We start from the raw sequence: 11,727 nt of genomic DNA on the forward strand, positions 1-11,727 counted from the left end.
TATATTCTGGGTTTCCTCTTGGTCTTGCTCTTGAACTCTGTCTGATCTTCTGTTGACCATCTCCCCAGCACCACTGAATTGTGCCTTCAAGTTTTTATGATATTCTGTTTTCTTTCTAAATGTACACATTCCCTCCATTCTTTACAGTTCTGCCACACAGCTATCTGAAACCCCGTCTCCTCGTCGCAGATCATACACATCTTTCCCGCAGGACATGTGTGCATTGTATCAGCACCTTAAGAGAATTCTTTGCAACACTTCTTCGCGTAATTAAGGCTCATGATGCCTGGTTGTGTCTACGACTTTGGGGATACACGATTTTTACCATGTTCTCCACTCAGGAAAACATTCCTTCTGTGAACAACAGTTTTGTTGTTGTTGTTACTCAAGCTATTAACTTGTACCTCAGGACTGCAGGGAAATTCCTGCCTGAGCCTATCTGATTAGTGAAACAAGCAGACTCAAAACTCTGTTTTCTCAGTTTCATAGCATAGCCACCACTTCCCAGTATTATATGACGTTGGAACTGTTCTTCCCCGTGAAGATGATCTGTAAAGTTGATGAAACCAGTGTTTATAATCAAGAGGGAGGAGGGGAAATAGCTGGGACATGGTCAGGAGTCTTTTTCTGCCTGTCAGTTTCACAAAGCTGACCATGAACAAGGCTACTGACAAGGTTGATGCATATGTTACAACCTACTTGACAATACCAGTTAATCAAACATGCCACGTGTATTTATTTAAACAGATTTAATTATCCCCACTGCGTACCACAATGTACAAGCATATTTTTAAGCATATGCAATGGGGAGATAAGAATCATCAAATATAAAATAATAGAATATTATGATATTCAATATAATATAAATATTTATGAAGTAATGGGAAAGAAACTAAATTACAATCAAGTTCAAGGGACAAGGACATCTTGGAAGGATCCAAGAAAAGCTTTATGGAAAACATGAGAAATGAAGCTGACACTTCCTTGCAAATGTTCTTGATTTCCTAAAATTTGGTAGAGAGATTGCTATGATGGGTGCAAATCTTTGTTTTGTGGTTTTCCCAGAGCATTAATCTGCTTACACCACTTCGCTGATGTTATCCCAAGGCAGTAGGGCTTCGTGTTTGGATGATATACAGTTTTACCAAAGTTCTGGGGAAAGACAATGGGCCCTGGGGTTCTCTCCCAGAGATCTCTGTTGATCTTCCAGAGACCTTGGTTCTTTAATAACAAGGCACATGAAAATTATCTGGGGAATGTTAAAATCAAGATCCACGTCACCACCACAAATATTCTGATGTATTGTTGGATGGGTCCATGAAGTTAGCACTTTTTACAAATATCCCAGGTAATTCTGATGCTGAAGGTCCATGGGCAGCTTGGAAAAACACCATCCTACTATAGACAAAGTTCTAATCAGCAAGTTTATTTACGGTTTGTCACGTGCTTTGTTACGGTTCTAGACATTCACGTCTGGCACGTAATGTTCTTGTCATGGTGATCATCTTGTACCGTGTGTGTCCACGCTACTTGGAACACTTCCGCCAATTCTTTTCCATAGAGAAAAGCAGCAATATTCTCTAAGGGAATGCATATGCTGGCTCTGGTGAGTTTAAAGAGTGCTCTGAGAACAGGAGTTCCTTCCTCAAGTATGATTGACAAGTAATGGGTTCAACAAAGCAAACCTGGCTCCTTGCCCATAGGTCACCTCAGAATAAGAGTAAGTAGGTACGTATAGCTTATTAGGAATCTTCAGGAAGAGGTTATTGTGTATAGTCTTTTCTAAATGTGGTTGGTCACAGAAACACATATTTTTTGAAAGTCCTCCTCCGTAGGAAAGCAAGAAAATAAGCTCAATGCATGCTGCAACAGAATGAAGAAACTTCGGCATGAAGGCACTGCGATGTCTCTCCTTTTCCCTGTGTCATTCTGCACCCTTTCATTTTATGAAGTCATCAGCACTATCGTAACAAGGTTGCCGCGGGCCCTACTGGAGCCCTGCTGGTGGTGGGGAATATCTAAAAGGCTGGACAGTACATAAGTTAGGCTTTAAGGGAAGCCCTAGAGAAAGGTCCGTAATTGGGTGTGACTGTGTTCTAATAAAACTTTATTTACAAAACCAGACCACAGATTGAGAAAACTTCTTTCTTTTCAGTTCTTCTTTGCAGTGTTTATTTCCGCCCTAGAAAAATGAAAATAAGGAACAGCCTGGCTTTATTCCTCAGGTAGTTTTTGCAGCCATGTTTGAAGGCAGTTCATTTGTTGATTCATTTCCCCACAATTTGTTGAGCAGCTCTGTGTGCTGGGTACACAGACATTTCCTCCTCACTGGATTCTGGCCAGTGTTTCTCACTCATTGTAAAAATCCTGTTGCACTTTTACATCTTGAGTCTCAGTTGGGATGATGATAGATACTTTCAAGGGAGGCTCGTGTTCGGGATTTTAGCAGCTGCTACCGTCTGTAGCCAGTTCTCAGTTCTTTCTAAATGTGAGCATATGAAACGGATTGTTTTTAACCAAAGTGGAGAGCTTCATGCTTGTCAATGGTCCCTTTCTTTTGTTCAGTTTGGGTCAATAATTTGGGGCTTTCCACATAGTTATGTATGTGTATTTTCTCGTTCAGATTTTAAGAAGATACTATCTGATACTTTCTAATATCCTTTGGAACACCCTATTCGAAGCTTAGTCCATAGCAAATCCTGAGCAAGTATTTGTTGAATGAGTTAATGTTCTATTGCTTCAATCTTTTGGGAGAATTTTAAATTTAGGATCTTTTAAGCAAAATGTGATCTATAGCCCACTTGGATAAGCATAACACTTGTTCTCATTTGTAAAGTGGTGTATTTATTCCCATATTTCCTCAGATCTGGCTCATTTTGTAAAGGATATGGGGGCAAGGGAAAACGGTGAAATGTTCTCTTGGCAGTTCAAAGATAAGCATAAGTAATATATTGATCTTTTTCATTGAATCTCTACCAAAGCATATAAAAGTCACTTACTATCATTAACTACTCAGAGAGAAACGAGAAGTGAAAATTTAAAAATGGGACATATAAAGGTAAGAAAAGTGATTCGAAAAATATGGAAAAATCTATTCTATTTCGGGGTAGAGAATTTCTACACTTCTACCTTAAAATCCTTGTCATGGAGGTGTTCTTATAGGATAAAGATTGAATCTTGTTTTCTGTAGAGTTGATCATTTGGACAAGGAATTTATTTTCTGAAAATGAAGAGTGAAATCTATTTAAACCCTAATGGAGGTAAGGGCCAGTTTCTATATTCTGCTTGAGGAAGATGTCTTCCTCATATGGTTTATAGTTTATGTATATGTGTGTATACACACACACATATATATTTGTACACAGTTTAAAATTACTTGTTAAGGAGGAAATGTATAAAAGAACAGACATGATCTTTGTTGTCACAGAAAAATACTTAGATCGATGATCACATTCTAGAAAGAGCAAAGTCATAAATACTTCTGTGCTCAGGCTCTCTCGTTCTTGTCTTAGGAGATGGATGTCAAGTCAATCTTTCACAAATCTCACTTCAGGTAAGGTTTAAGCAGGATTTATTCTGTGTAAAGTGAACGTTTTTGCTGGGTTTTAAAAAGCCTTAATTTCCTTTTTAGATTTCCACCAGTAATTTGGCAGAAATAGCACATTCTTCTCATAATTATATTTATATCTCTGTATTTCCTAAGTGGTGTTTATTATATTTCCTTCTCAGGAGGGAATTTTTTTCCTTAAAATTATTCAAACAATAGGTCAAAGCTAGGAACAATTAAAAAGCCACACTCAGTACAATTTCCTACAGCAATGCATGCTTCTCCTGAGTTCTTTATTGCATTTACCAAAGAGTATGTAAGCAGAGCAGAGCAGTTTCCTGTGGCTTCTTCAGTACTGTGTAGCTCTACGATGAAGAGTGATTGCACCATCTCCACAGTGGCACCTTGAATAAAGTTCAGGGTGGACATAAGTGTTTTGAAAGTAATATTATTAAAAACAATTTTTTTAAAGATTTTATTTATTTATTTAAGAGAGACAGAGAGAGAGAGAGAGGGAACAACTGGTGGGGAGAGGTGGAGGGAGAAGCAGGTGCCCCGCTGAGCAAGGAGCCAGATGCAGGACTTGATCCCAGGACCCTGGGATCATGACCTGAGCCAAAGGCAGACACTTAACTGACTGAGCCACCCAGGCACCCCCAAAGCAATTTTAAAATAAAGTTTATAATACTTTATTTCTTTCATTGTTCTAAAATGCACACTTTCCCCAAAATGGTTCCAAATTGAGTGTCTACCCATATGTGACTTGACCCATTTGTGGGCACTGGGGAATACGTGCTTTTACATGTAATATATTCAATGCAAACTTTGGACGACAATTTGGCCAACTCATCAAAAGACAAAACATGCATACCTCTGTACCCTGTAATTTCTACCTCCACGACTAGATCTTATTGCAACATAAACACATGTTGCAAAATATATGTATAAGGACAGTCATTAAAGCATTTCAATAGCAAAAATCAGAAACAGGCTAACTCTTCATCTGTGGTAAGAGGGTTGAATAAAGGGTATTGTATCCAAACAATGGACTAGTGGACAGGTATTTAAGAAATGAAGGAAAGATATGGAAAGGTAGTCCCAATAGAATAGTAAGTGGAAAAGATATTTAATGAATAAATATCTGGGTTGCAAACTCGAGGTGCTCCCAGGAGCCAACAAGGTAACATCGGGCCAGGTGTGACCTAGGGCAGGTGACTGTGGGCGCGTGAGAGGGGAGGGGGCTGTGTGGACTGAGGCATAGCATCCCCTGCAGGAACCAGCACCCCACTTAGATGTCTAGGTTTCTCAGGACAACGTAGACTAGATTCAGGTGCTAATGTATGCTCTTGTGTATGTGCTTAATGTTTTCATTTCATTTAAAGGCTTTAAAAATAGAGTGTTAGCCAAGCAAAACACATGTGTAGGCAAACCTTGGCCCAGTCATGGTGTACCTCCTGTTGTCTAAACATTGAAAAATTTAGAAAATTGTACATTAGATCATGACAGTAGTAAATTCTGCAAAGGGGATTTGGAAACGATGGGTTGGCATTGTACTTCGTATATTTCTGTACTGTTTGATCTTATTTCATTGTGTGTACACTATATATCCTCAGTGATCATGCCAGGGGGCCAAAAAGCCATCCCTTAAAGTCCCATAGCTTAAGGGGTTTTTCCCTTATACTCCCTGTTTAGTATATGCAGCATCCCTATCTCTGTGACTTTGGCAATTTACTCAGAACTCAATTTCTTCACCTGTAAAAAGGGTAGAAAATGGCTTGCTTTACATGTTGGTGATGTTTATGTAAGGTGACATTTACAAATGCCCCATGTGTGGCCCTTGCTTTGTCAATGTTTATTTCTTACCTATGTCTTTTGTAGACCACAACTGAAATGGAGTCATATATGTCAAGGACAAAATGGAGACGGCGAATGCAGGTGATGAAGGAAACCTAACCCAACCTCCAAGGAAGTTACAACTCTTCTCAGAAATTAGCAGAGGACATCAGCCAATTCCCAAATGTCAAGTCTGTTCATGCCATTACTGGACTTCCTTCTTCATCTGACAGCTAATCTGATCTAAAATAAGAAAGAAGATCATTAGGAAACCAATCAGCTGAAAAAACCAAATCACCTCCTTATTTATCCCATAAGAATCCCTTAGTCTGTGAGCAACTTAAAACGCATCGTTCCTGTAGCCCTGCGTTTCTTGGTTTATGGATTGAAACCATTACAACAAACTCATCCTTCTGCTTTGTTTTATTTAGTGTGCAAAGTTTGGTTTTTGACAATGTCAAATTCACCATCATTTGGGGATGACAAGAAACAAGTAAAATTGAAGACCATTCTAAACTGAGATTTGTAGCTGGCAACAAATACTAAAGTGTGTCTACCTTCCAGAAGGTTTTTTTCTACATTAAGGATTAAATAGTTTGCTAACTGGTTTTGTGGTATAATTAGGGATTTTGTGTGTGGGGGGTATCACTAACTTTTCATTTGTTCTTTCAGTAACTCATTTTGGTGGTCATTTGTGCTTTTAATAAGTCTTCAGACTAAAACATCACCTTTAGTTTTTTATGTGGTTAAAAAGCGAAGGAGAGTCTATCACTTAAAATGCTTAAAACTTTAGTCATGACTATTTTTTTCTTGCTTTGTTAAAGAATCTGGTTTCCTTAAACATGTCAACATTTAAAGAAGCTATCAAAATAAAAAAAGGATGGAATTCTCTTAGTATAAGGGAGAAAAACTGACTTTGAATATAGACAAATTATGGACTGCATTGAATTCATTTTATAAGCAAAAATAAGTGAATTCCTCACCACCACCATACTGTTTAATCAAGAAAAATCTCCCTGTGAATGGTACTTCTTAAAATATCACCAATATAATATACACTTCAAGGAAAAAAAAACCAATGTGAATATTAATCTTTGCAAAAACCTAGTACAAAGTCAGAGAGAGGAAGAACCAAACATAAACACACACACACACACACACACACACACACACAGTTAAAAACAATAAGCAAAGAAGCTGAATGCAACTAATCAATCAGGTATTTTAAAACCAGTCGGTGAGATTCTAACGATGCCATGTGAAATTATTGTATATATTATATTACAGGATGTATCAGTTTACCTGGAGTACATGGTCTCTACTTTTCCATACACAAAGTACCAGCTGTTCATTCACCCTTACCATGGTTTTGTGAAAGTTGTGAAATAGTACAATTTTTTTGAAGTCTCTTCAAGAAGTAACTCAGCCTTCCAGGGAAGCTTTCTGAGAGACTCTGCAGTGTGGTCTGCTCGAGGTCCTTCAGGACTCCCCGCTCATGGCTGGGCCTGCACTATTGGGGAGTGCCATCATGTCTGCACCTCACGTCCATGGCTGTTGTAGAAGTTAACTTATGCTGAGTTATAGTCCCGCAAAGCCTCCTCATCTGTGGTCCAGCTTCATGCCATAGTGAGAAGAGCAAGGCTGGAAAACCAGGACATCCTGAGTCTAGATCCCAAGCTCACATCTTGCTGGGTCTGTGGTCTAAGGAGGCAATGTGTTCTTCAGCGCTCTGACATCCAGTATCCTGATCTCAAAACTTGGTGAAAGAATCCCAGCCTCGCAAGATTATTTTAAGTGTTAGAGAAAACACATTAAAAAGGTTCTGGCACACAGTAGTTTCTCGATATAAAGTGGGTATTATTCTGATTTTTGTTGCTATATTATTATAAGACTATTTTAAACCACATTCAATTTCCGTATTGGAAGAATATTGTCATTTAAAACACTATATTAATGTATTTTAAAATGCCAGCTGCTAAGGATTTAAGGCCCGGTAGAGCTATTAATATACATAGAATGGCAGAGGTTCATAAGGTCCAGACACTAGTTTGAAAGAGTCCAGAGAGACTGAAATTTAAAAAGAGGGAAACGAGCCTGGGGAAAGGACCATGAGCTCTTTACATCATCTTCAAAATGACAAGAATAAGAACAACTAACATGTAGTAAGCATGGTGTACCAGGCATAACTGTACCTGCTTTGTGACATTATTTCATCATTGTAGACATCCTATATTGTGGCTTCTATTGTTATATCCACTTTACAGATGGAAAAACTGAGGCACTGAAAAGTCAGTTTATTCAGTGTGATGGTGAACAAAAAGAATAAAGTCCTTAATCTCATCACTTACATTGTGTTGGAACATAAAGACAACAAATACACAGACAAAAAAATACATAAAATATTTGGAGAAGATAAGTGCAAGAAAGAAGGAAGCAGAATAAGGGCTTGGAGTTGAAGAGGGTTCTAGCAGAACTGGGTTGGCTGCGATGCCTGTCCTTCTGCCAAGGTGGTGCTTGAGTGAAAGCAAGGGGTTGCAAGAGGGACAAGCTGAGCTCTGGAGGAAGAGCAGTGTGGCCAAGGGAAGGATGAGAGCAAACATCCAGGAGCATCTGGAGAGAGCAAGCAAGAGGCGGTAGCAAAGACAGAGGAGAAACCAGAGGAGACAAGGAGCCCCATCACAGAGAACTATAAGTTCATGGAAGAACCGGAGTTCCATTTTGGGGGAGATGGTAAGCCATTGAAGAGTCTTGAGCAGAATGGAGAATGAGCCCCACTTTGAAAGACAGCTGGGTCTGTGTGATATGACAGTGGTGGATGCATGTCATTGTCCATTTGTTGGAACCCATAGCAGGTACACCACCAAGAGTGAGCCCAAATATAAACTGTGGACTTTGGATGATGATGATGGATCAATGTAGGTTCATCGATTACAACAAATGGACCCCTCTGGTGGGCATATTGACAGTGGGGGCTGTGGTGTGTCAGGTGGTGGGAGGTTTATGGGTAATCTCTGTATTTTCCACTTAATTTTGTTGTGAACCTAAAGCTGCTCTCAAAAATAAAGTCTATTAAAAAAAAAAAAAAGTAAATGGCACCCTGCGGACATTAAACCATAGGGGAAGAAGGTAGAAACAGAAAGGTTAAGCCGGGAAATTATAGCAGTTGTACAGGTGAGAAAGGATGTTGCCTTTTATCACATAGTAGCTGTGGTGATTTTCCTAAGTATTAGATTCTGGAGCTATCTTGAAGACAGAGCTGATGGTCTATCTTTTTAATAGATTGAATGAGTTGTATAAGACGAAGCTAGGTGTCAAGAATGACGTCAAGGTTTTTGGCCTGAGCATCTGGAAGAATTGAGATCTCATTTACCAATAGGGGAAACTTTGAGGCAAGATCATTATGGGGAGGCAGGGGAAGAGTTTAATTTTGAACATAAGTTTGAGACATGGCACATGTGGAAAGTTAAGGAAATTCCCCAAGGCCACACAGGTGTGCAAGTAACAGAGCAGGGATTAAGACCTGCTCCTGAGAAGACAGAGCCTGACTCTTCCTGCAACGTGTGTGTCTCAGTGCCCTTCCGGCAGTGCCTGGCACACATTTTCATATGTAATATGCATGCAAAATAAGTATGTAGTGTCTGGAAGGAAAAGACTTATGGGCCAGGAACTTTTCGGTCTCAATTACTGCTCTGTCCTCAACATCAGACGTAATGCTGGCATGCATTAGCAGAAATAAAACGATATTTAAGGTGACTCTTTCGTTCATAGATTTTTTTAAACCCTGAAATGGAAATCCCTTAGACATGAAAAAGTTGAACAATTGCTAAAGACAGAGAGAGTAAGTTTCCATTAATATTGGAGAATCTAGATAGCTAACTCATGTCTTTAAAAAAAATTATTATTAACTCAAAAATCTAAGAATACACTTCTTACTAGAGAATATTAAAATTTCAGTCCAGGACAAACTGTGAAGAAAAAAATGTGCATTTTTTTTTAAAGATTTTATTTATTTATTCGACAGAGATAGAGACAGCCAGCGAGAGAGGGAACACAAGCAGGGGGAGTGGGAGAGGAAGAAGCAGGCTCATAGCGGAGGAGCCTGATGCGGGGCTCGATCCCATAACGCCGGGACCACGCCCTGAGCCAAAGGCAGACGCTTAACTGCTGTGCCACCCAGGCGCCCCAAAAATGTGCATATTTTGACAAGAAGTTTAAGTTAGGAATGAGTTGTAAGGATTTAATAATTCATTAGAGAAAATCCAGAGTTTATAAGAAAAAAGAATTCTAAGAAAGAAAACCATGAGGCAAGTTATACGATAAATGCTAGAACGGACAGAAGTGTTTTCAACAAAGGTAATGAAAGGTTACTTTTTTTATTATAGAGAGCAAATGCAAATAGGTAAACAAAAAATATTGGTTAAAGCATAGAATGCCAATTGAGAGGCTCAAAATAAATAATTGTCTAATGCTCTGACCTTCCTGGGCCTGTGTAGGCTGGCCCCACCCTCAGAGGCTTCACAGGTGAACTCCAGCTGTCTTGAGTATGGGGAGACCAGGAGTGAGCCCCACACCAACTTTCTACAGACCAGCAAAAGGGACTCTGAATCCCTCTGCTCAGTTTGAACACGCCAAAACTCAACTACCAGAACAGGAGTCAGAGGATTCAATACATGACTCAGAGGAGAAAGAAAAAAAGAATTGATAGATCATTATTTTAAAAGCTTAATAGCACTTTTAGTCAAAGAAAAGCAAAGTGGAACATTCATTCATTCCTTAAACACTTGTTTTGAATGTCCTCATCTATGGGCCGGCATTGGGAATATAGCAAGAAACAAGCAAGCAACAAATCTCTGCTTTCACGAAGCCCCTATTCTTGTAGAAGATGATGGAAATTGTATAAAACAAATACATATTCTTTGTTAGATATTGTGGGGTACAGAAGAGAGAAAGGACTCAGGGAGACGTACAAGGCAGGACCTTGTGAGTGGCAGTAATTGCAATTCTAATTCAGACGCAAGAAGAAGGCTTTTCTAAGGAGGACACCTATGAGCAAAGACTGAAATCCTGTTTTACTGCATCCCATTGGTGGAAAATGCAAAAAATGCTGGGCTTTGAGTCTGATTGTATTGGAAGCCATACCCCATCAGGTCCCGTGTTCTCCTTTCCTCATTTGCCAATTAGGGATAGTGGGAATACCAACTCTTGGATTGCTGTGAGGATTGAGATAGTAAGGAAAAGAGATTTATGGTGTCCCACGGGCAGCAAGCACACAACTTAGTTTTCCTTGATTTTTGTGAGTTCACTATTGCAGATTTTTTCCCCCAGTGTGTAGTGCTGATAAGGATAGGACCATATATCTTGGTAAGGGTCGGACACCTGATACAATTAAGGGGAAATTTGTGCTATTTAGGCTGCTTTCAGGTTCATGCAACTGAAATCCTAATATAAAGAATACAGAACTTGGTTTATTTATTCATTTATTTATTTATATGTTTAATTACTTTTTTCTAATAATATAGAACTTTATAAATACCTGACAGGGAATCTATAGTTAGAGTTAGGGTAGCCATTAGGACTGGTTTACTTAGAGCTACGACGATACACCGAGGACGTGGGTTTTCTCCACTGCTCCTTTTTACCAGTGCAGTGCTGTCTTCTGCAGGCTTGTGGGCATGACTGCGATCCCGTATCCAGAATGATGCTCTTCAGTATGGTAGCCATAAATTAATCTACTTAAATATATTTCAACATTCAATCCATTTATTGTTGATAAGATAACAGAATTGCAATTATTTTTAAAAAGTCTTTTCTGTTTTCTTCTATTTTTCCTTCCCCCCAATTTATGTTATTTTCCCAGAGAAATAACCATTAAAATAGACACACTCACACACATATGTATGTATGGAAATGCATGTCTTAGATCTAGCTAGCTATAAATATATATAATTGAAATATGTCTTCTTAGCTAATATAATGCAGAGAAACTGTTCCTAATTACATGTGGAGAAAGAATATTGCATATTTACTATGATTACAGCTGCAAAAATATAGGTATAGAATAAGATTGGAAAAAATAGAAATTTTAACAGTGTTACTCTTGTTAGCAGTAAAATTATAGGTGAAAAATTGTTTGCCTTTCCATATTTTATACATTATACATATACATTATTTTTATGCCAACAGTTTTAAAAAGTATTTGAAAGGGGACAAGTGAAAATGAGACAAATATGTGTCTTAGGAATACGGAGTTTTACAATTCCAGCTCATATGCGATATTTTCACAGTGGTCTTGTGTCAATTCTTCTAGCATGAAAAGCAAAGCAAGGAAGGGCATTACTCTTTTAAAT

The sequence above is a fragment of the Ursus americanus genome, chromosome 10 (genome assembly GCF_024610735.1).
Source record: "Ursus americanus isolate L20-20 chromosome 10, mUrsAme1.1.p, whole genome shotgun sequence".
NCBI lineage: Eukaryota > Metazoa > Chordata > Mammalia > Carnivora > Ursidae > Ursus > Ursus americanus.